The 21242-nt window shown below is 40.4% G+C and overlaps 1 long non-coding RNA gene across 1 annotated transcript; it reads right to left on the reverse strand.

Moving 5' to 3' along the window:
* Nucleotides 1-568: 568 nt before the first annotated feature.
* LOC117507953 lies at nucleotides 569-19568 on the reverse strand. The gene is made up of 3 exons (XR_004559901.1): nucleotides 19554-19568; nucleotides 16052-16054; nucleotides 569-820 (listed from the first exon to the last, which is right to left on the reverse strand). It is a non-coding gene; the product is annotated as an uncharacterized LOC117507953 (long non-coding RNA).
* Nucleotides 19569-21242: the final 1674 nt, after the last annotated feature.

Raw genomic sequence — 21242 nt, forward strand, 5'->3', positions numbered from 1 at the left:
CTCACCAAATTTGCACCACAGAAAGATATTAGGCCAAGAAAGACTCCACTGAATTTTGGAGGTGATCCGGATCCGGATTGGCGAATGTTAGAAATCTGAGATTGCTCTTGTTCTCACAGAGTTTGTGACTGGTGCTCTACATGACACAAGCCTCCCTGTCCATTCACTGCTGCACTGTCACGTTAACAAGGGGAGCAAGAGCAGATCATCTGAATTAACAGCCAATCACTTTGCTGAAGACTTTGACTAGACTGTACACTCTAAGGGCACGTACTTCTGTCGTTGCCAAATGACAGAGGAGGGCTTTAAAAATAGGTCTCCAAGGTAAAAGCATCTATGGGCATGAAAACAGTAAGTGCTATGGCAATCTGACATTTGACCACAATGACCTTGACCTTCCCCCAAATGGTTGACCTTTGGCTGACCTTGCCAGCTTCTGGAATACAAATAAATGTTTGCCACATTTGGACAGATCATCTTTACCAAAATGTATTATTGAAGGCCAATAGACTGTTGTTACATTCTCATTGTTCATGCTCAGTTGTGCATAAATCTCGTGTGACTATGCATGAGCTCTCACCCCCGCTGTCAGCATGGGGAGCGTTAACTGCCTATTTGTCCAAAACACGCATGAATAGCAGCTCTCGCAGCTTATTCCACAGGGTGCTGTTCTACTATGATCGCCCACAAGCCAAAAAAGTGCTAAAACAGGATGAAACAGCTCAATCTGGCTTGACTCCCAACAGGCTGGTTTATAACGTGCAAACCTGACAACCTGCCTGAAAATGAAAATACATAACTGCGCCCTCGGCCAGAAATTCTATTGTTTGCATTGCGTGTTTTACTGCTTCTAAACACTTGAAAAATATTGAGTTGGTGTTTCTCTTCATGACGGCTGGAGCAGTACACATGAATGTTTTTGAGGAATGAATGGAACGTTGTGTTTTTATAGTGTTCTGCAATCTGCCTGCCAAGGCTTCCTGATGGAAAAAAATCTCCTGTTTTTCCGGCTTTTCTCCCAAACACAGCTATGATTTGTGTAATGCACGTTTGAATCAAGACACAGGCTATTTTTACTGTTGTATTACTGAATGATTTTTATGAATAAAGTTGTCCAAAAAATATGCACACTGTGTACAGGATTACAGCTGACCGTGCCAATGTTATATACTAAATATTGTCTTACTTACAGACAGTCACATCTGTGACACATTTAAGGGGTCAGAGGCATTTGTGTATTTACATGGAGGATGCATGCCCACGTTAAAAGGGTCCGCTCCCCACAGAGTTACACATGAGCGACTTCCGGAATACTTAGTGCACATGTACCAAACAATTGTAGCAATGGTCTATTTCAGGGCCAACCTTCATTCATGTACCAGGTTTGGTAGAATTCAGTCAAGAAACCTAAGATGATTCTTAATTTGGCAAATTTAATGTTGCTGGGCAATTTTGGATCCCACTTCCATAGAGTGAAAAACTTACATTTTCACTCTTGACCCCAATGATCTTGCCTTCAGTGACTGAATTTTGGTAAATTTGATCTCACCTGGCCAGGGCAATTCCAGAATCCACATGTGTGCCAAGTGTGGTGGACATTGATCAATTTGTTTTCTAAAACCAGTTATTCCAGTTAAGGTTCATGTGGAAGCTGAACACCATCACACCAGTCATTGGGCAGGAGGCGGGGTACACACTGCACAGTACGCCAGTCTATTACAGAGCTGGCAAATATACACATAACAAAGTCATTCACACACTCACTCACACCTATGGACAATTAAGCCCCAATCTCAACACTCTCTCTTTGCACTATATGAATTCAAAAAATGAAGAGAAAAGGCAAAGTGGTAGGGCTTAGAGTCAAGAATTCAGCTATCCTGCATGTCTTTGAAAGTGGGAGGAAGCCAAAGCATCTGGAGTGAACACACACACAAAGTCCATACAGAAAGGACCAGGTGGGAAGCAATCCCAGGACCTTCAAGGAACAGTACTCACCATAAAGCCATGCTGCTGTGCTGCATGGTGGACATCGTAGTGAAAATTCAAATTATGATCTTTGACCCCAATGACCTTGACTTTTGTCAAAACAAAGCCTTGAAGGGCATTTCTGGGGCTGACCATCATGTTCATGTCACGTTTGGAAGAAATCAGACAAAGAACCTGGGAAGAGGATTTTGAGCTCATCAAACTTTAGAGGATCTGTGTTGTTAACGCAATGTTCTAGATTTAAATTATGTACAAACATTAAGGTCTTATACACACCTAATTCTGGCTGTCAAAATCCAATCTCTTGTCCACATCATGACATCTGTATAACAGATCAAGCAGGGGGGGGTGAATTACAGCAGGGAACTTGTGTGCTTTGGCCGCTATGGTAACCATGAAAGCCAACAGGAACCCTGAACACAAGGTAGCTAAGGGAAGTCTGGTGAAACAAGAAGTTCTCAAGGCATGTCAGGTGGAGGAGGCGATGTCTTGCAACCCAACATTTGTGAAGATAGATGAAGGGCTATAGGAGATCCTTAGATCCCAATCTCTGGGGATTTCCCAGCCATCGCAGAAGACTAAATATCTCTCAAGGGCAATGGGTTTGTCAGCATGGGTTTGTCAGCAATGACGCAAACCCACGCACAAGCATCTCTAGATCTACCCTGGATGTACAACCCCAATTCCAATGAAGTTGGAACGTTGTATAAAATGTAAATAAAAACAGATTACAATGATTTGCAAATCCTCTTCAACCTATATTCAATTGAATACACCTCAAAGACAAGATATTTAATGTTCAAACTGATAAACTTTATTGTATTTTTGCAAATATTTGCTAATTTTGAAATAGATACCTGCAACACGTTTCAAAAAAGTTGGGTCAGTGGTATGTTACCACTGTGTTACATCACCTTTCCTTCTAACAACACTCAATAAGCATTTGGGAACTGAGGACACTAATTGTTGATGCTTTGTAGGTGGAATTCTAGAAAGTTCTCCAGATTCTCTGAATCTTCTGATTATATTATGGACTGTAGATGATGGAATCCCTAAATTCTTTGCACTTGAACAATAGGTCGCATTTGTCGGTGCTCCTGCAGAATCCGTGACATTATACCATAAAAACAGCTATCTTTGAATGTAATTTGACACAATGTACTACTGAGGACGTCTATTGAAACCTGAGCCTGTTCGTTGCTGTCTTAATGGAGGACAAACTCCAGAAATACAAATTTACCGCAAGCACTAGCAGCCAAGCTAACCTGAGGCCTACAACGAGGAAAACCACCAAGCTAGCTACGCAGTGTGACGCGAACCAGACCTCACCCACCCCAAGTGAAAACCCAGGTATGGCTGAAGACCTAAAAGCAGAGATTTTGGCCAACATAAGGGATGACATTAAAGAAGTTATTAGAGACAAGCTCAAGTCGGCGCTAGCAGATGAGATAAGCTCAATCAAGAACAATCTACAGGGGCTAAAAATGCTAATTGCTAACGACGTCACCACTGTCCATGCCAACCTGGGGACCGTGAAGGCAGACATGCAAGAGGTGAGGGATGGTTTGTGTACACGGTCTGATGACGTGTCAACCCTACAAGGGACAGTAGAAAGCCTCCAGAAAGAGGTGAAGACAATGAGAGTCAAATGTGAGGACATGGAGGGCAGAATGAGGCCCGCTAACATTCAGCTAGCAGGCATCCCAGAGGCTAACCCCATGGATGATAATCGCGTCTCCATCTTCCCAGATTATACTGTAAGTGTTGCGAAGGCGAGAGCTGCATTTTCGGAGCTGCGGAGTGCCCTACGAGGACAAAAGGACATATGCTACGGTCTCCTCTTTCCAGCCCGGCTTTGAATAACGTATAATGGCGACACCAGAGAGTTTGTGGACCATCGGAAGGCTATGGACTATGCCAAGCAGATGTTAATGAAGGAGCAACCTGTGCCAGGCGACTGACTTCATCCTAGGACATACTGCTAAAGACTATTAGGGTTACAAGGTTTCTAAGTTGTATTTATACTCTTTACATAGTAAGTCCCTTCGGCTGCTCCCTTGTTTGCACTTGGGGTCGCCACAGCAAATCCAAGGTGGATCTGCATGTTGAATTGGCACAAGTTTTACGCCGGATGCCCTTCCTGACGCAACTCCACATTACATGGAGAAATGTGGCAGGGGTGGGATTTGAACCCGGAACCTTCTGAACTGAAACCAAGCGCATTAACCACTTGGCCACCACCCCTGCTTATTTATACTCTTTACATAATTATATAATTGTGTTTTATGTTACTATATTCCAATACATTTTTTTTTATTATTCTGTTTACAAAAATAACTTATAGCAAACAGCTGTTTTATTTACTGGTCTGCAGGAAACCATGGTATTGCTCCTGCTCTTTTATTTATTTATTTATTTTGTTTTGTTATTTTAGATTTTTTTGTCTTTGCGAACTACAAGCGCAGCCGAGTTAGATCCAGGTTGTGCTCTGTTGCTGCTATTTAGGTGGCTAGGGACGAGTTTCCCAAAAACATTCAGTATTCAAAATAATGTCTTTATCGCTTCTAGACAGGTTTTGGTTTAGTGTTTTGGTTTTGTCCCCCTCGTTCCCCGGGGACTCTGAGTTAAAGTTTCAAACAACAGGGCTTTTATTATTTATTTCATTTTTGGTGTCATGTTTCATATTACACATCCCTGCTTTCTATCCCACCTACAAGACCAACAGTTTAATAAACAAACTAAATTCATACAATAATGAGTGATTTGAGAATTGTAAGTTATAATGTGAAAGGGCTTCATAGCCCAATAAAGAGAAAGAAAATATTACGCCAGTTAAAACAACTCAACTTGCACATAGCCTTTCTTCAAGAAATGCATCTATCTGATGCAGAACATGAACAGTTAAAGTCATGGGCAGACAAAATATTTTACTCCTCCCACCAATCTGGGCGCAAAAGAGGAGTCTCAATACTTCTCCACAAACAGATTAACTTTACTAAAAATTCACTGCATAAGGATACTGAAGGGAGATTTTTAATAGTCAATGGTGTAATTGATGGTGTGGAGGTATCTCTCATTAACGTATACGGACTTAATGAAGATAAACCAGGCTGCATTAAGACATTATTTAACACAATCCTTCAACATAGTACAGGACTGTTACTGATGGGAGGTGATTTTAATTGTACAATGTCCCAATTTGCCGATAAACAACCATCCTCCAGAACACCAATGTCTAAAATAAGTAAAGCCCTTAAACATCATGCCTCAGAGGCAGGTTTGGTCGATGTTTGGAGAAGTAAGCATCCAAGCGTTAGAGATTTCACTTATTATTCAAATAGACATGCGTCTTACTCTAGGATAGATTATTTCTTTGTTTCTAAGGCTACTTTGGACAGAGTAACAGATATTGAGATTATGCCAATTACAATCTCCGACCATGCACCAGTCCTTTTGCAATGGGACATAGGTCTCAGGCCAACAATCAAACAATGGAGGCTGAATACATCCCTGCTGAATGATAAAGAATTTGTTCCCTTTATCACTTGTGAATTCAAGGAATATCTGAATAATAACTCTACACCACAAACAAACCTCTTAATTTTATGGGACTGTGCTAAAGCAGAATTATTTCATTTGCATCGGCAAGGAAGAGGGAGAGAGAAGCCAAACAGAAGGAACTGGAACGCAAAATAAAAAAATTTGAATATGAACGTAAACAATCTACAAAAGCTGCTATTACAAAACAGTTAAATGGAACACGAAGACAACTTAATAGCTTATTAGCTGATAAAGTTAAAGGTAATCTAAGGTTTACAAATCAAAGATACTATGAGGATGGAAACAGGGCCAGCAAATTGTTGGCTTTCAGACTAAGGAAACAGCAAGCATCAAATATAGTACAGAAAATCAAAGTCCAATCAACTTATGTCACAAAACCAAATGATATAGCCAAAGCATTTGCAGAGTTCTACAAATTACTGTATAAAAACACAGACACATGCTCGATGAGCCAACTTGCAGAATATTTAGAAAATATTAACATCACAGAATTGACAGATCAATCAGCAGTAGAACTCGATAAACCCCTTGAGGAAACTGAAATTAAGCAGGTCATCGTCTCTTAAGAGCAACAAAACCAGGCCCAGATGGTTATGTTAATGAGTTTTATAAAGCTTTAAAGACTTACTTACACCTTTATTACTGAAGGCTTATGTATACGCTTTGGAGACACAAAAGCTAGCACCATCATGGTCAGAAGCCACAGTAATTGTAATCCATAAAGAAGATAAGGATCCCACAGATTGCCAATCCTATAGGCCTATATCCTTATTAAATGGAGACTTGCGTATATTAACAGCAGTCTTGGCCAGGCGTGTGAATAAGATAATAACCCAAATTATACACCCTGACCAGACTGGGTTTATTACTGGATGGTACTATGGTAATAATGTGCGCCATTTGTTAAATGTAATTTCTCATCTGAAGGATAAAAAATTTGAATCTGTGATCATAGCTTTGGATGCACAGAAAGCATTTGATAGAGTGTCTTGGCAGTATCTACTGCAGACACTAAAATGATTCAAATTCGGTCCAAATTTTATTAATTAGATAAAAACACTTTATTCATCTCCACAAGCAGCAGTACGGGTTAATGGTTATAGATTAGACAGATTTGCTCTGGAACGTGGATGTAGGCCGGGCTGCTCACTGTCTCCACTATTGTTCGCTATTAGCATAGAACCGCTAGCCCAACTTATCAGGGATGATCATAATCTGAAAGGTGTCGTAATAAATGCAGAACAGCATCAAATATCACTGTATGCAGACGATGTCCTGTTGTATTTTACTGAACCGGCTTCAACAATTCTCATTTTAAGCATCACATTCAGCAATATGGATATTACTCAGGTTATAAAGTGAACATTGATAAAACTGAAGTTATAGATGTAAACAATCTTGTTTCTGACAAAGTTACACTCCTAAGTGGATTCCGCTGGCCCAAAGAGGGTATCAAATACCTTGGCATTTTTATTCCATCTTCCTTAAGTGATTTATATAAATCAAATTACACAAAAAATTAAAAATATTGGCAATGATTTGTGCGATGTCCTCTCTCCCTCTTTCTCTATTTGGCAGAGTTGAAAGTTTACGCATGAATATTCTGCCCCACCTTCTTTATTTATTCCAGATGTTACCTATAGATATTTCAAAACAAATGTTTGACCACTTTGACAAACTAATATCAGCCTTTATATGCCAAAAATAGCGTCCCAGAATAAGACTAAAAACCTTACAGTCGTCTAAAATGGACGGCGGTCTCAAGCTTCCAAACCTAAAATTGTATTATTTGGCGGCGCAGATGAAACCGCTGGTATCTTGGATTAAAAATGATGAAACGACCACTGGTTAAATATAGAAAATAGCAAATGTGTAGATCCTTTACAAGAATGACCATTTTTAGATTCTCATGTTAAAGAAATGTCTGTTTGGACAAGGCATACTTAATATTTGGAATAAAATCCGCTCAACATACAGACTGCCCAATTCTTTCACCATTGACAAATATTGGATTGATGAAAACCTTTCACCCAATATTTTAGACAAAGGCTTTAAAAAATGGTCAGACTCTAGCTAACATACCTATATCAGTTGATCAAAGATGGCAATATTAAAACATTGAGCAGCTGAAGGTTGAATTTGGTATCCCCAACACAGGTTTTTTTTTTAGATATTTACAATTCAGATCATTTCTGATATCTCATAAAGATTGGGGAAAATTCTTACACCCCAACCCTATAAAACAGTTCCTTGTAAAACAATTTCAACAAAGAAAAATAATTGGTAAACTGCACATATATTTTTATCTCTGAGTACTAGTAACTCACTAAATATTAAACAAAGATGGGAAGCAGAGATGTTGATAAATATAGCAGACGAGACTTGGGAAGAGATATGTATGGAATCACATCTTGTCACAAATTCAAACACTTGAAGAGAATTCAAATGGAAAGTTGTTACTAGAACACCATCTATAACTGCTAAAATGGGTCCAATGCATTCAGGATTATGTTGGAGAAAATGTGGAGTTGATAATGATAACCACACACATATATTGGCAATGCCCCAAATTAGATCTGTTTTGGAAAGACATTTTTGATGCTCTCAAAATCATTTTCAAACAGGAAATTCCATCCAAACCAGAGGTAGCATTACTAGGGGTAATACCTGCAGCTATTGTTAATCGTGATGAAAAATATATTTTAAATATATTATTAACAGCTGCTTTAAAATGTATAACAATCAGATGGCTCAAACCTGAGCCTCCATCGTACAATGTGGATTCAGAACCTTTGGATATATACCAATGGAACAGATAACTTACTCTCTGAGGCTACAAATACCCACATTCAGCAAACGGTGGAAACCTATTGTACCTTTACTAATACAATAACATTGTTGGTCAAGCACTGGGACTTTTACCTTTGATACTTTTGTTGTTTGTTTTTGTTTTGTTACTATGTTTAAAAATGTCAAAATACATATATGCATATGCATATATGTACCACATTGTATTATTTTTGGAAAATAAATAAAAAAAATTGTTCAAAAAAAAAAAAAACAACAACAACAACAACATCACTGTGTGAAGGATCTTACCGAGTGGGCTCAGGAACACTTCAGAAAATCACTGTCAGTTAACACACTTTGTCCCTACATCTACAAGTGCAAGTTAAACTCTATCATGCAAAGCGAAAGACATACATCAACAACGCTGCTGCCTTCTCTGGGCCCGAGCTCATTTGAAATGGACAGATGCAAAGTGGAAAAGTGTGCTGTGGTCTGTTGAGTGCATATTTCAAATTGTTTTTGGAAATCATGGACGTCGTGTCCTCTGGACAAAAGAGGAAAAAAGACCATGCAGATTGTTACCAGCACAAAGTTCAAAAGCCAGCATCTGTGATGGTATGGGGGTGTTGTTAGTGCCCATGACATGGGCAACTTACACATCTGTGATGGCACCAACAATTCTGAAAGGTACATCCAGGTTTTGGAGCAAAACATGCTGCCATCCAAGCAACGTCTTTTTCAGGGACGACCCTGCTTATTTCAGCAAGACAATGAGGAGCCACATTCTGCACGTGTTAACAACAGTGTGGCTTCGTAGTAAAGAGTGCGGGTACTAGACTGGCATGCTGGCAGTCCAGACCTGTCGCCCATTGAAATTGTGTGGCGCATTATGAAGTGCAAAATACGACAATAGAGACCCTGGAGTGTTGAGCAACTGCAGTCGTACATCAACAAGATGGGAAAGAATTCCACCTACAAAGCATCAACAATTAGTGTCCTCAGTTCCCAAATGCTTATGTGAGTGTTGTTAGAAGGAAAGGTGATGTAACACAGTGGTAAACATACCACTGTCCCAGCATTTTTGAAACGTGTTGCAGGTATCCATTTCAAAATGAGCAAATATTTGCACAAAAACAATAAAGTTTATCAGTTTGAACATTAAATATCTTGTCTTTGTGGTGTATTCAATTGAATATAGCTTGAAGAGGATTTGCAAATCATTGTATTCTGTTTTTATTTACATTTTACACAACGGTCCCAACTTCAATTGGAATTGGGGTTGTACAAAAAGCTTCTGACCATCAAAAGGGACAACAGACACAATCTTCAATGGCCACCAACTGTAAGAAAATATCGAGAGCAACACTAAACATTGTACCTCGCATTCATTGACTTGATAACGGTGTTTGACAGCATGTCACATCCACTTCTGTGGAAGATCCTGAGCAAAACAGGCCATTAGCAAAATTCATCAAGATCCTCAGGCTTCTCCATGATGACGTCACCAAAGTTCTGGTAAATGACACAAAAACTGAAACCTTCAATGGTCAATCAAGGGGAAAGCAGGGCTGCGTCATTGCCCAGTATAGTCTTAGTCATCTTCATGGCAACAATCATCCACCTGATAAAAGACAAGGTGCCACCATTAATTAACACTGTACAGAACTGTGTACTGAAGCCAAGATACACAGATTCGAGTTTATCATCATCATCAAAAGCCAGGTACGGCGGATGCGTCACATCACTAGGATGAATGACAGTCAACTTCGCAAGCAGTTCTTGTACTCCCAGCTGAGCAAATGAAAGTGGTCCAAAGGAGGGCAGAAAAAACACTACAAGGACCTCTTGAAGCACAACCTCAAGAGCTGCTCCATCAACTGGAAGACCTGGGAAGAGCACACAAGGGAACAAGCCAACTGGTGAAGAAAGATCCTAACCGGCAGATGCTTCTCACAGCTAATACGTGCAGTGCCTGTCAGAAACAGTACACGTCAAGACTGGGCCTGTACAGTCATCTCCGCATCCACCATCCCATCCAGGAATTGATCAAGAGACAATCTTCACCACCGAGGGAATGCTACAACAATGACACCCCTAATTCAGAAAAGTTGGACAAATGGAAAATGAAGGGGGGGAAAATACACACACACACCAAAAACATGCAGTGATACTTCCATTTACTTTGACTTCTATTTCATTGCAGACAGTATGAAACCAACTTATTTCCAACCCGCGTTCACATTTTGACAGTTTTTTTAACCGCACCAGTATGTGACGAGTCGAGGAAACACTAACCATAATCTTTCCCATGAAAATTGCAATAAACAAAATACAGATGAATGTTCCTTGATGTCATAGAAGTGAAATGGTTAGTTTCATGCCAGAGAAAAACTATACAGCTGTAAATAAATAAATAAATAAATAAATAAATAAATAAATCTCCCTACTCCTATGACTCAACAGGGCTACCTAACACATCACATCATGATGGAATGGGACACTTACCAATCATAAAAATATGACTAAAGAGTGAGAATGTGTAGCTATTTTATATTTTGTGCAGTTGCAACATACTTTGCAACCCCTGGCAAAAATTATGGAATCACCCGGCATCAGAGGATGTTCATTCATTTGTTTAATTTTGTAGAAAAAAAGCAGATCACAGACATGACACAAAACTAAAGTCATTTCAAATGGCAGCTTTCTGGCTTTAAGAAACACTATAAGAAATCAGGAAAAAAAATTGTGGCAGTCAGTAACGGTTACTTTTTTAGACCAAGCGGAGGGAAAAAAAATATGGAATCACTCAATTCTGAGGAAAAAATTATGGAATCATGAAAAACAAAAGAACGCTGCAACATATCACTAGTATTTTGTTGCACCACCTCTGGCTTTTATAACAGCTTGCAGTCTCTGAGGCATGGACTTAATGAGTGACAAACAGTACTCTTCATCAATCTGGCTCCAACTTTCTCTGATTGCTGTTGCCAGATCAGCTTTGCAGGTTGGAGCCTTGTCATGGACCATTTTCTTTCAACTTCCACCAAAGATTTCAATTGGATTAACATCCGGACTATTTGCAGGCCATGACATTGACCCTATGTGTCTTTTTACAAGGAATGTTTTCACAGTTTTTGCTCTATGGCAAGATGCATTATCATCTTGAAAAATGATTTCATCATCCCCAAACATCCTTTCAATTGATAGGATAAGAAAAGTGTCCAAAATATCAACGTAAACTTCTGCATTTATTGATGATGTAATGACAGCCATCTCCCCAGTGCCTTTACCTGACATGCAGCCCCATATCATCAATGACTGTGGAAATTTACATGTTCTCTTCAGGCAGTCATCTTTATAAATCTCATTGGAACGGCACCAAACAAAAGTTCCAGCATCATCACCTTGCCCAATGCAGATTCGAGATTCATCACTGAATATGACTTTCATCCAGTCATCCACAGTCCATGATTGCTTTTCCTTAGCCCATTGTAACCTTGTTTTTATCTGTTTAGGTGTTAATGATGCCTTTCGTTTAGCTTTTCTGTATGTAAATCTAAAAAAAAAAGTTTTGTTTTGTTTTTTTTTTGCTCTTGCTTGCCTGTACTGGTGGTTGGCTCTCACTGCGGTATTGTATCACTTCCTGTTCCGAAGCACAGCGGTGTTTTTCTGTATCTGTTAGCTGTTTAATCTGCGCAGTTAGATTGATCTAGTTATCTAGATTACGATTTGTTTCCCAGTGTAATCTTTACGTGCCTTAACTAAAGCACTCCTTCTGCTGAATCACCTCTAAATTATTTACACATTATTCACTTTGCGTGTTTTTAGAAATCCGCTAGCTTAGCGTAGCTACTAGCTCTTAGCCGATTTAGCATGGCGGCTTCTCCTGTCTCTCCTGCACTTTTCTGCTCTGGGTGTGAAATGTTTAGTTATTCCTCGGCCTCCTTTAGCAGTAACGGTACTTGTAATAAGTGTAGCTTATTCGTAGCTTTGGAGGCCAGGCTGGGCGAATTGGAGACTCGGCTCCGCACCGTGGAAAATTCTACAGCTAGCCAGGCCCCTGTAGTCGGTGCGGACCAAGGTAGCTTAGCCGCCGTTAGTTACCCCCTGGCAGATCCCGAGCAGCCGGGAAAGCAGGCCGATTGGGTGACTGTGAGGAGGAAGCGTAGCCCTAAACAGAAGCCCTGTGTACACCGCCAACCCGTTCACATCTCTAACCGTTTTTCCCCACTCAACGACACACCCGCCGAGGATCAAACTCTGGTTATTGGCGACTCTGTTTTGAGAAATGTGAAGTTAGCGACACCAGCAACCATAGTCAATTGTCTTCCGGGGGCCAGAGCAGGCGACATTGAAGGAAATTTGAAACTGCTGGCTAAGGCTAAGCGTAAATTTGGTAAGATTGTAATTCACGTCGGCAGTAATGACACCCGGTTACGCCAATCGGAGGTCACTAAAATTAACATTAAATCGGTGTGTAACTTTGCAAAAACAATGTCGGACTCTGTAGTTTTCTCTGGGCCCCTCCCCAATCAGACCGGGAGTGACATGTTTAGGCCGCATGTTCTCCTTGAATTGCTGGCTGTCTGAGTGGTGTCCAAAAAATGAGGTGGGGCTTCATAGATAATTGGCAAAGCTTCTGGGGAAAACCTGGTCTTGTTAGGAGAGATGGCATCCATCCCACTTTGGATGGAGCAGCTCTCATTTCTAGAAATCTGGCCAATTTTCTTAAATCCTCCAAACCGTGACTATCCAGGGTTGGGACCAGGAAGCAGAGTTGTAGTCTTACACACCTCTCTGCAGCTTCTCTCCCCCTGCCATCCCCTCATTACCCCATCCCCGTAGAGACGGTGCCTGCTCCCAGACTACCAATAACCAGCAAAAATCTATTTAAGCATAAAAATTCAAAAAGAAAAAATAATATAGCACCTTCAACTGCACCACAGACTAAAACAGTTAAATGTGGTCTATTAAACATTAGGTCTCTCTCTTCTAAGTCCCTGTTGGTAAATGATATAATAATTGATCAACATATTGATTTATTCTGCCTTACAGAAACCTGGTTACAGCAGGATGAATATGTTAGTTTAAATGAGTCAACACCCCCGAGTCACACTAACTGTCAGAATGCTCGTAGCATGGGCCGGGGCGAGGATTAGCAGCAATCTTCCATTCCAGCTTATTATTAATCAAAAACCCAGACAGAGCTTTAATTCATTTGAAAGCTTGACTCTTAGTCTTGTCCATCCAAATTGGAAGTCCCAAAAACCAGTTTTATTTGTTATTATCTATCGTCCACCTGGTCGTTACTGTGAGTTTCTCTGTGAATTTTCAGACCTTTTGTCTGACTTAGTGCTTAGCTCAGATAAGATAATTATAGTGGGCGATTTTAACATCCACACAGATGCTGAGAATGACAGCCTCAACACTGCATTTAATCTATTATTAGACTCTATCGGCTTTGCTCAAAAAGTAAATGAGTCCACCCACCACTTTAATCATATCTTAGATCTTGTTCTGACTTATGGTATGGAAATAGAAGACTTAACAGTATTCCCTGAAAACTCCCTTCTGTCTGTTCATTTCTTAATAACATTTACATTTACTCTGATGGACTACCCTGCAGTGGGGAATAAGTTTCATTACACTAGAAGTCTTTCAGAAAGCGCTGTAACTAGGTTTAAGGATATGATTCCTTCTTTATGTTCTCTAATGCCATATACCAACACAGTGCAGAGTAGCTACCTAAACTCTGTAAGTGAGATAGAGTATCTCGTCAATAGTTTTACATCCTCATTGAAGACAACTTTGGATGCTGTAGCTCCTCTGAAAAAGAGAGCTTTAAATCAGAAGTGCCTGACTCCGTGGTATAACTCACAAACTCGTAAGTTGGAGAGGAAATGGCGTCTCACTAATTTAGAAGATCTTCACTTAGCCTGGAAAAAGAGTCTGTTGCTCTATAAAAAAAGCCCTCCGTAAAGCTAGGACATCTTTCTACTCATCACTAATTGAAGAAAATAAGAACAAACCCAGGTTTCTTTTCAGCACTGTAGCCAGGCTGACAAAGAGTCAGAGCTCTATTGAGCTGAGTATTCCATTAACTTTAACTAGTAATGACTTCATGACTTTCTTTGCTAACAAAATTTTAACTATTAGAGAAAAAATTACTCATAACCATCCCAAAGACGTATCGTTATCTTTGGCTGCTTTCAGTGATGCCGGTATTTGGTTAGACTCTTTCTCTCCGATTGTTCTGTCTGAGTTATTTTCATTAGTTACTTCATCCAAACCATCAACATGTTTATTAGACCCCATTCCTACCAGGCTGCTCAAGGAAGCCCTACCATTATTTAATGCTTCGATCTTAAATATGATCAATCTATCTTTGTTAGTTGGCTATGTACCACAGGCTTTTAAGGTGGCAGTAATTAAACCATTACTTAAAAAGCCATCACTTGACCCAGCTATCTTAGCTAATTATAGGCCAATCTCCAACCTTCCTTTTCTCTCAAAAATTCTTGAAAGGGTAGTTGTAAAACAGCTAACTGATCATCTGCAGAGGAATAGTCTATTTGAAGAGTTTCAGTCAGGTTTTAGAATTCATCATAGTACAGAAACAGCATTAGTGAAGGTTACAAATGATCTTCTTATGGCCTCGGACAGTGGACTCATCTCTGTGCTTGTTCTGTTAGACCTCAGTGCTGCTTTTGATACTGTTGACCATAAAATTTTATTACAGAGATTAGAGCATGCCATAGGTATTAAAGGCACTGCGCTGCGGTGGTTTGAATCATATTTGTCTAATAGATTACAATTTGTTCATGTAAATGGGGAATCTTCTTCACAGACTAAAGTTAATTATGGAGTTCCACAAGGTTCTGTGCTAGGACCAATTTATTCACTTTATACATGCTTCCCTTAGGCAGTATTATTAGACGGTATTGCTTAAATTTTCATTGTTACGCAGATGATACCCAGCTTTATCTATCCATGAAGCCAGAGGACACACACCAATTAGCTAAACTGCAGGATTGTCTTACAGACATAAAGACATGGATGACCTCTAATTTCCTGCTTTTAAACTCAGATAAAACTGAAGTTATTGTACTTGGCCCCACAAATCTTAGAAACATGGTGTCTAACCAGATCCTTACTCTGGATGGCATTACCCTGAGCTCTAGTAATACTGTGAGAAATCTTGGAGTCATTTTTGATCAGGATATGTCATTCAAAGCGCATATTAAACAAATATGTAGGACTGCTTTTTGCATTTACGCAATATCTCTAAAATCAGAAAGGTCTTGTCTCAGAGTGATGCTGAAAAACTAATTCATGCATTTATTTCCTCTAGGCTGGACTATTGTAATTCATTATTATCAGGTTGTCCTAAAAGTTCCCTAAAAAGCCTTCAGTTAATTCAAATGCTGCAGCTAGAGTACTGACGGGGACTAGAAGGAGAGAGCATATCTCACCCATATTGGCCTCTCTTCATTGGCTTCCTGTTAATTCTAGAATAGAATTTAAAATTCTTCTTCTTACTTATAAGGTTTTGAATAATCAGGTCCCATCTTATCTTAGGGACCTCGTAGTACCATATCACCCCAATAGAGCGCTTCACTCTCAGACTGCAGGCTTACTTGTAGTTCCTAGGGTTTGTAAGAGTAGAATGGGAGGCAGAGCCTTCAGCTTTCAGGCTCCTCTCCTGTGGAACCAGCTCCCAATTCAGATCAGGGAGACAGACACCCTCTCTACTTTTAAGATTAGGCTTAAAACTTTCCTTTTTGCTAAAGCTTATAGTTAGGGCTGGATCAGGTGACCCTGAACCATCCCTTAGTTATGCTGCTATAGACGTAGACTGCTGGGGGGTTCCCATGATGCATTGTTTCTTTCTCTTTTTGCTCTGTATGCACCACTCTGCATTTAATCATTAGTGATCGATCTCTGCTCCCCTCCACAGCATGTCTTTTTCCTGGTTCTCTCCCTCAGCCCCAACCAGTCCCAGCAGAAGACTGCCCCTCCCTGAGCCTGGTTCTGCTGGAGGTTTCTTCCTGTTAAAAGGGAGTTTTTCCTTCCCACTGTAGCCAAGTGCTTGCTCACAGGGGGTCGTTTTGACCATTGGGGTTTTACATAATTATTGTATGGCCTTGCGTTACAATATAAAGCGCCTTGGGGCAACTGTTTGTTGTGATTTGGCGCTATATAAAAAAATTGATTGATTGAATTGATTGATTGATGTAAATCCCATTTCCTTTAGGCAGTTTCATACAGTTCAATCACAGACGTTGACTCCAGTTTCCTCCCATTCGTTCCTCATTTGTTTTGTTGTGCATTTTCGATTTTTGAGACATATTGCTTTAAGTTTTCTGTCTTGATGCTTTGACGTCTTTCTTGGTCTACCAGTATGTTTGTCTTTAACAACCTTCCCATGTTGTTTGTATTTGGTCCAGAGTTTAGACACAGCTGACTGTGAACAACCAACATCTTTTGTAACATTGCGTGATGATTTACCCTCTTTTAAGAGTTTGATAATCCTCTCCTTTGTTTCAATTGACATCTCTCATGTTGGAGCCATGATTCATGTCAGTCCACTTGGTGCAACAGCTCTCCAAGGTGTGATCACTCCTTTTTAGATGCAGACTAACGAGCATATCTGATTTGATGCAGGTGTTAGTTTTGGGGATGAAAATTTATAGGGTGATTCCATAATTTATTCTTCAGAATTGAGTGAGTCCATATTTTTTTCCCTCTGCTTGGTCTAAAAAAGTAACCGTTACTGACTGCCACAATTTTTTTCCTGATTTCTTATAGTGTTTCTTAAAGCCAGAAAGTTGCCATTTGAAATGACTTTAGTTTTGTGTCATGTCTGTGATCTGCTTTTTTTCTACAAAATTAAACAACTGAATGAACATCCTCCGAGGCCGGTGATTCCATAATTATTGCCAGGGGTTGTAGCTTGCCCGTGCCTCAATAGGGGGCCATGTATGTGCTATCAAGCAGTTTCTCTTGAGACCCGAGACTCTCATTCAAAGGACACTGGGTCAGTGTCTCTAAAGTTGAAAGGCTGGTTTTCTGCTACAAGATGCCCTGGGAGGGGGAGAAAGCCCTCATTCCTCCCAAAACAAGTTATTTAGTGATTACAATTACTCCCAAACTGTAAAATTAAGGTGAAAATGTTGCATAGTTCCCCTTTAAGGCCTGCAACATATTCCAGTTGATACAAAGGCAGTTTATTCTAAATATAAGGACTAAATCATCACTTTTAGAGTAATTTTTCTTGAGGCAAGCCAGGGGATGGATACATGAACATTTCCAAATCACTGAATATGTCTTGGACTTCATTTACATCAATGATTAAGAAATACAAACAGTATGGTACTGTGTGGTAAATCTGTGCCAAGTAGGCACTCCTCAAAAACTGAGTGACCATGCTGGAAAAAGACTTGTGAGGAAAGCTGCCAAAACACCCAGACAACCTGGTAAGAGTTAATAGGCTTCTGTGTTTGTGGTTGGATAAACTGTGCATTGTGCATCTTTTGTCTGTTGCATCAGCAGTTATACAGCTTCATGATGAAGTGATATAGAGGACAATATTCTGAAAAAGGACATGCAGAATTGCAGCTGCAGTTTAAAAGAAGGCACAGAGGAAACCCGAGCCTAGATTTGACCAGAGACCCAGTTAAAGAGACTGCACTCTTAAGCCCTAGGGCCTGTTTCACCAAAATCACATACCCATACATTATGATTTATTTCTCAGCTTGTACAAGGTCAAAAATGCAAAGGTTTGGATCAGCTAAAAGACAGGTCTTAGGGGATGTTGTGGATGCAAAAAATTTGAAAGTAAATAATACGTGGTAGGAGTAAATGAGGTTTTTTTTGCCCAAAAAATGAATTCGGATTTATGTCTTTATTTGCTTGGCGTTTCAGCTGTGGTTAGTTGATATGTGATTGAAGTGGATACTTTTGTAGAGGAGACTTCGATTGACATTTTGATGTATAATACGTGTATACTGGTGTCAGCACTGGTTAGTTATGAGCGTTCAAATGTTCTAAAACAAGGCAGGTCCCCAAATTTGGGGATTCTCGGGTTTAATTAAATGGGTTTAACATTTTTTGTACTGTGTAATTGTTGATGTTGACGCACTCTGAATTGTGTAATTTTGTGCTAGACATTTTGTGTATATGTGTGGGGCAGGGGGTGGGGTCTCATCTTTCAAAGAAATATATAGGTTTTCCATCTTCAGTTGAATTCTGGGTGTCATACCGCATTATGTTCCTAGAGGGTGCTACTCCCATGAGCTGACCAAGAAACACTTCTCTCCTTTTGTTCTCTTTTGGTTCTTTCATCACAGCACTCCTCTTTTGTTTTCAGAATTTGGAATCATTCTCCCTCCTTCTTGCTGAGATACTTGCAAAAAGTCTTTTCTTTATCCACACGCACGCACACACACACAGAATGGTCTGTTTGGCTCCCCAGGTACTTTGTGGCTCCAGTAGTGTACACACACACACACACACACACACACACACACACACACACACACACACACACACACACACACACACACACACACACACACACACACACACACACACACACACACACACACACACACACACACACACACACATAAATGCTCTCATCCTGACTGAAGCTTTGCATCACTCTTAAATCCATTGTTCTCATCTGATGTCTGTCTCCTCTGGCATCTGCTGTCCTTTGTGTATTTTCCATGGTGTAAGTGAACATATTTCTCACAAATGTTGTGGGTTTAAGCCTTATTGTGGGTTGGGTGGGGTGGGGGGGGTTAAAGGAGTGGGGAAAGATTATGGAAGAGGTCTGGATGTGGGCAGCATTTGGAGAAGAATGCATCATACTGGGGCAAACATAACTGAAAACACACAAAATCACACCGGTCCATTCATACATCAGAAGGACGCAAAGGATTCATTAAGGAGCTTCCTGGTCAACAGGCAGGTATTTCCTTCTGGCCTGCTTTGTGTAAATATGGTTGTGTAACACAGCTCGTGCTTTGAATGTGTTTCACTGTACACGTGCTGCACAGTCGCACAGCACTCTGGGTGAAAAAGGCAAAATGCACAAACTTGCTGATGAAGTCAAATTTCCTTTTGTGTTGTTAGATGGGGGTTGACTGACTGTGTGTCTTGATGCATGTGTATTTGTGTGCCCATGGCTTTGTGGGTATTACTGTAACCAGCTACAGCTGTGCATGCAGAGAAGAAAAATGACTTCTTCCCTCTCAGAAATTTCTGTCTATAAAAGCAAATGTCTGTATTTGCATTGTGCACTGTAATGTAATGTCATCTGACATTTTGGTTTGCATTGATTTAAGAAGAAATGCTTTATTCAAAGATCTTGCTCCACAGTGTGGTCATATTTTATTTTCAATTTGAAATTCAAAATTTGAACTTGAAACAGTGTTTTATTTTTCACATTTTATACAACCCCAATTCCAATTAAGTTGGGACGTTGTGTAAAATGTAAATAAAAACAGAATACAATGATTTTCAAATCCTCTTCAACCTATATTCAATTGAATACACCACAAAGACAAGATATTTAATATTCAAACTGATAAACTTTATTATTTTTGTGCAAATATTTGCTCATTTTAAAATGGATGCCTGCAACACGTTTCAAAAAAGTTGGGATACAGGAAAAGTTTTTATACAGTGTATATAAACAATGTCGGACTCTGTTGTTTTCTCTGGGCCCCTCCCCAATCGGACCGGGAGTGACATGTTTAGCCGCATGTTCTCCCTGAATTGCTGGCTGTCTGAGTGGTGTCCAAAAAATGAGGTGGGCTTCATAGATAATTGGCAAAGCTTCTGGGGAAAACCTGGTCTTGTTAGGAGAGACGGCACCCATCCCACTTTGGATGGAGCAGCTCTCATTTCTAGAAATCTGGCCAATTTTCTTAAATCCTCCAAACCGTGACTATCCAGGGTTGGGACCAGGAAGCAGAGTTGTAGTCTTACACACCTCTCTGCAGCTTCTCTCCCCCTGCCATCCCCTCATTACCCCATCCCCGTAGAGACGGTGCCTGCTCCCAGACTACCAATAACCAGCAAAAATCTATTTAAGCATAAAAATTCAAAAAGAAAAAATAATATAGCACCTTCAACTGCACCACAGACTAAAACAGTTAAATGTGGTCTATTAAACATTAGGTCTCTCTCTTCTAAGTCCCTGTTGGTAAATGATATAATAATTGATCAACATATTGATTTATTCTGCCTTACAGAAACCTGGTTACAGCAGGATGAATATGTTAGTTTAAATGAGTCAACACCCCCGAGTCACACTAACTGCCAGAACGCTCGTAGCACGAGCCGGGGCAGAGGATTAGCAGCAATCTTCCATTCCAGCTTATTAATTAATCAAAAACCCAGACAGAGTGTTGTGTGGGCCGCTGAAGAGGAGGTACTGCTGGCCCACCACCACCAGAGGGAGCCCTGCCTGGAGTGCGGGCTCCAGGCACCAGAGGGCGCCGCCGCCCCACAGGAGCAGCCTCGGTAACAGCTGTCACCCATCACCTGAGACAGCTGATGGCAATTATCACTGGGGTATATCAGCAGGACGGCATCTCCACCTCATCGCCGAGATATCGTTTCTACCGGAGAGGTAACATATCGAAGCATACAGAGTACATATTTTTGACTGAGCTAGTTTATTGGATTACTGTTCCAACGAGAGGTGGAGGTACCTTTCCTGCCGTTCGGAGTTCTGGGTGCAAACGCGCCCCCATCTAACTGTTCTTTTTCCCTCGCCAGCAGTACCAGGTCCGACACGCGGAGGCAGTGGCCACCTGGGAGTTCGGGACTTGGCGGCTCCAGTATTCCCGGGGTCCTGTGGCGGAGGAAGCCGTGTGGTTCCGGTCTTA

Source organism: Thalassophryne amazonica, chromosome 3 (assembly GCF_902500255.1).
Source record: "Thalassophryne amazonica chromosome 3, fThaAma1.1, whole genome shotgun sequence".
Classification (NCBI taxonomy): domain Eukaryota; kingdom Metazoa; phylum Chordata; class Actinopteri; order Batrachoidiformes; family Batrachoididae; genus Thalassophryne; species Thalassophryne amazonica.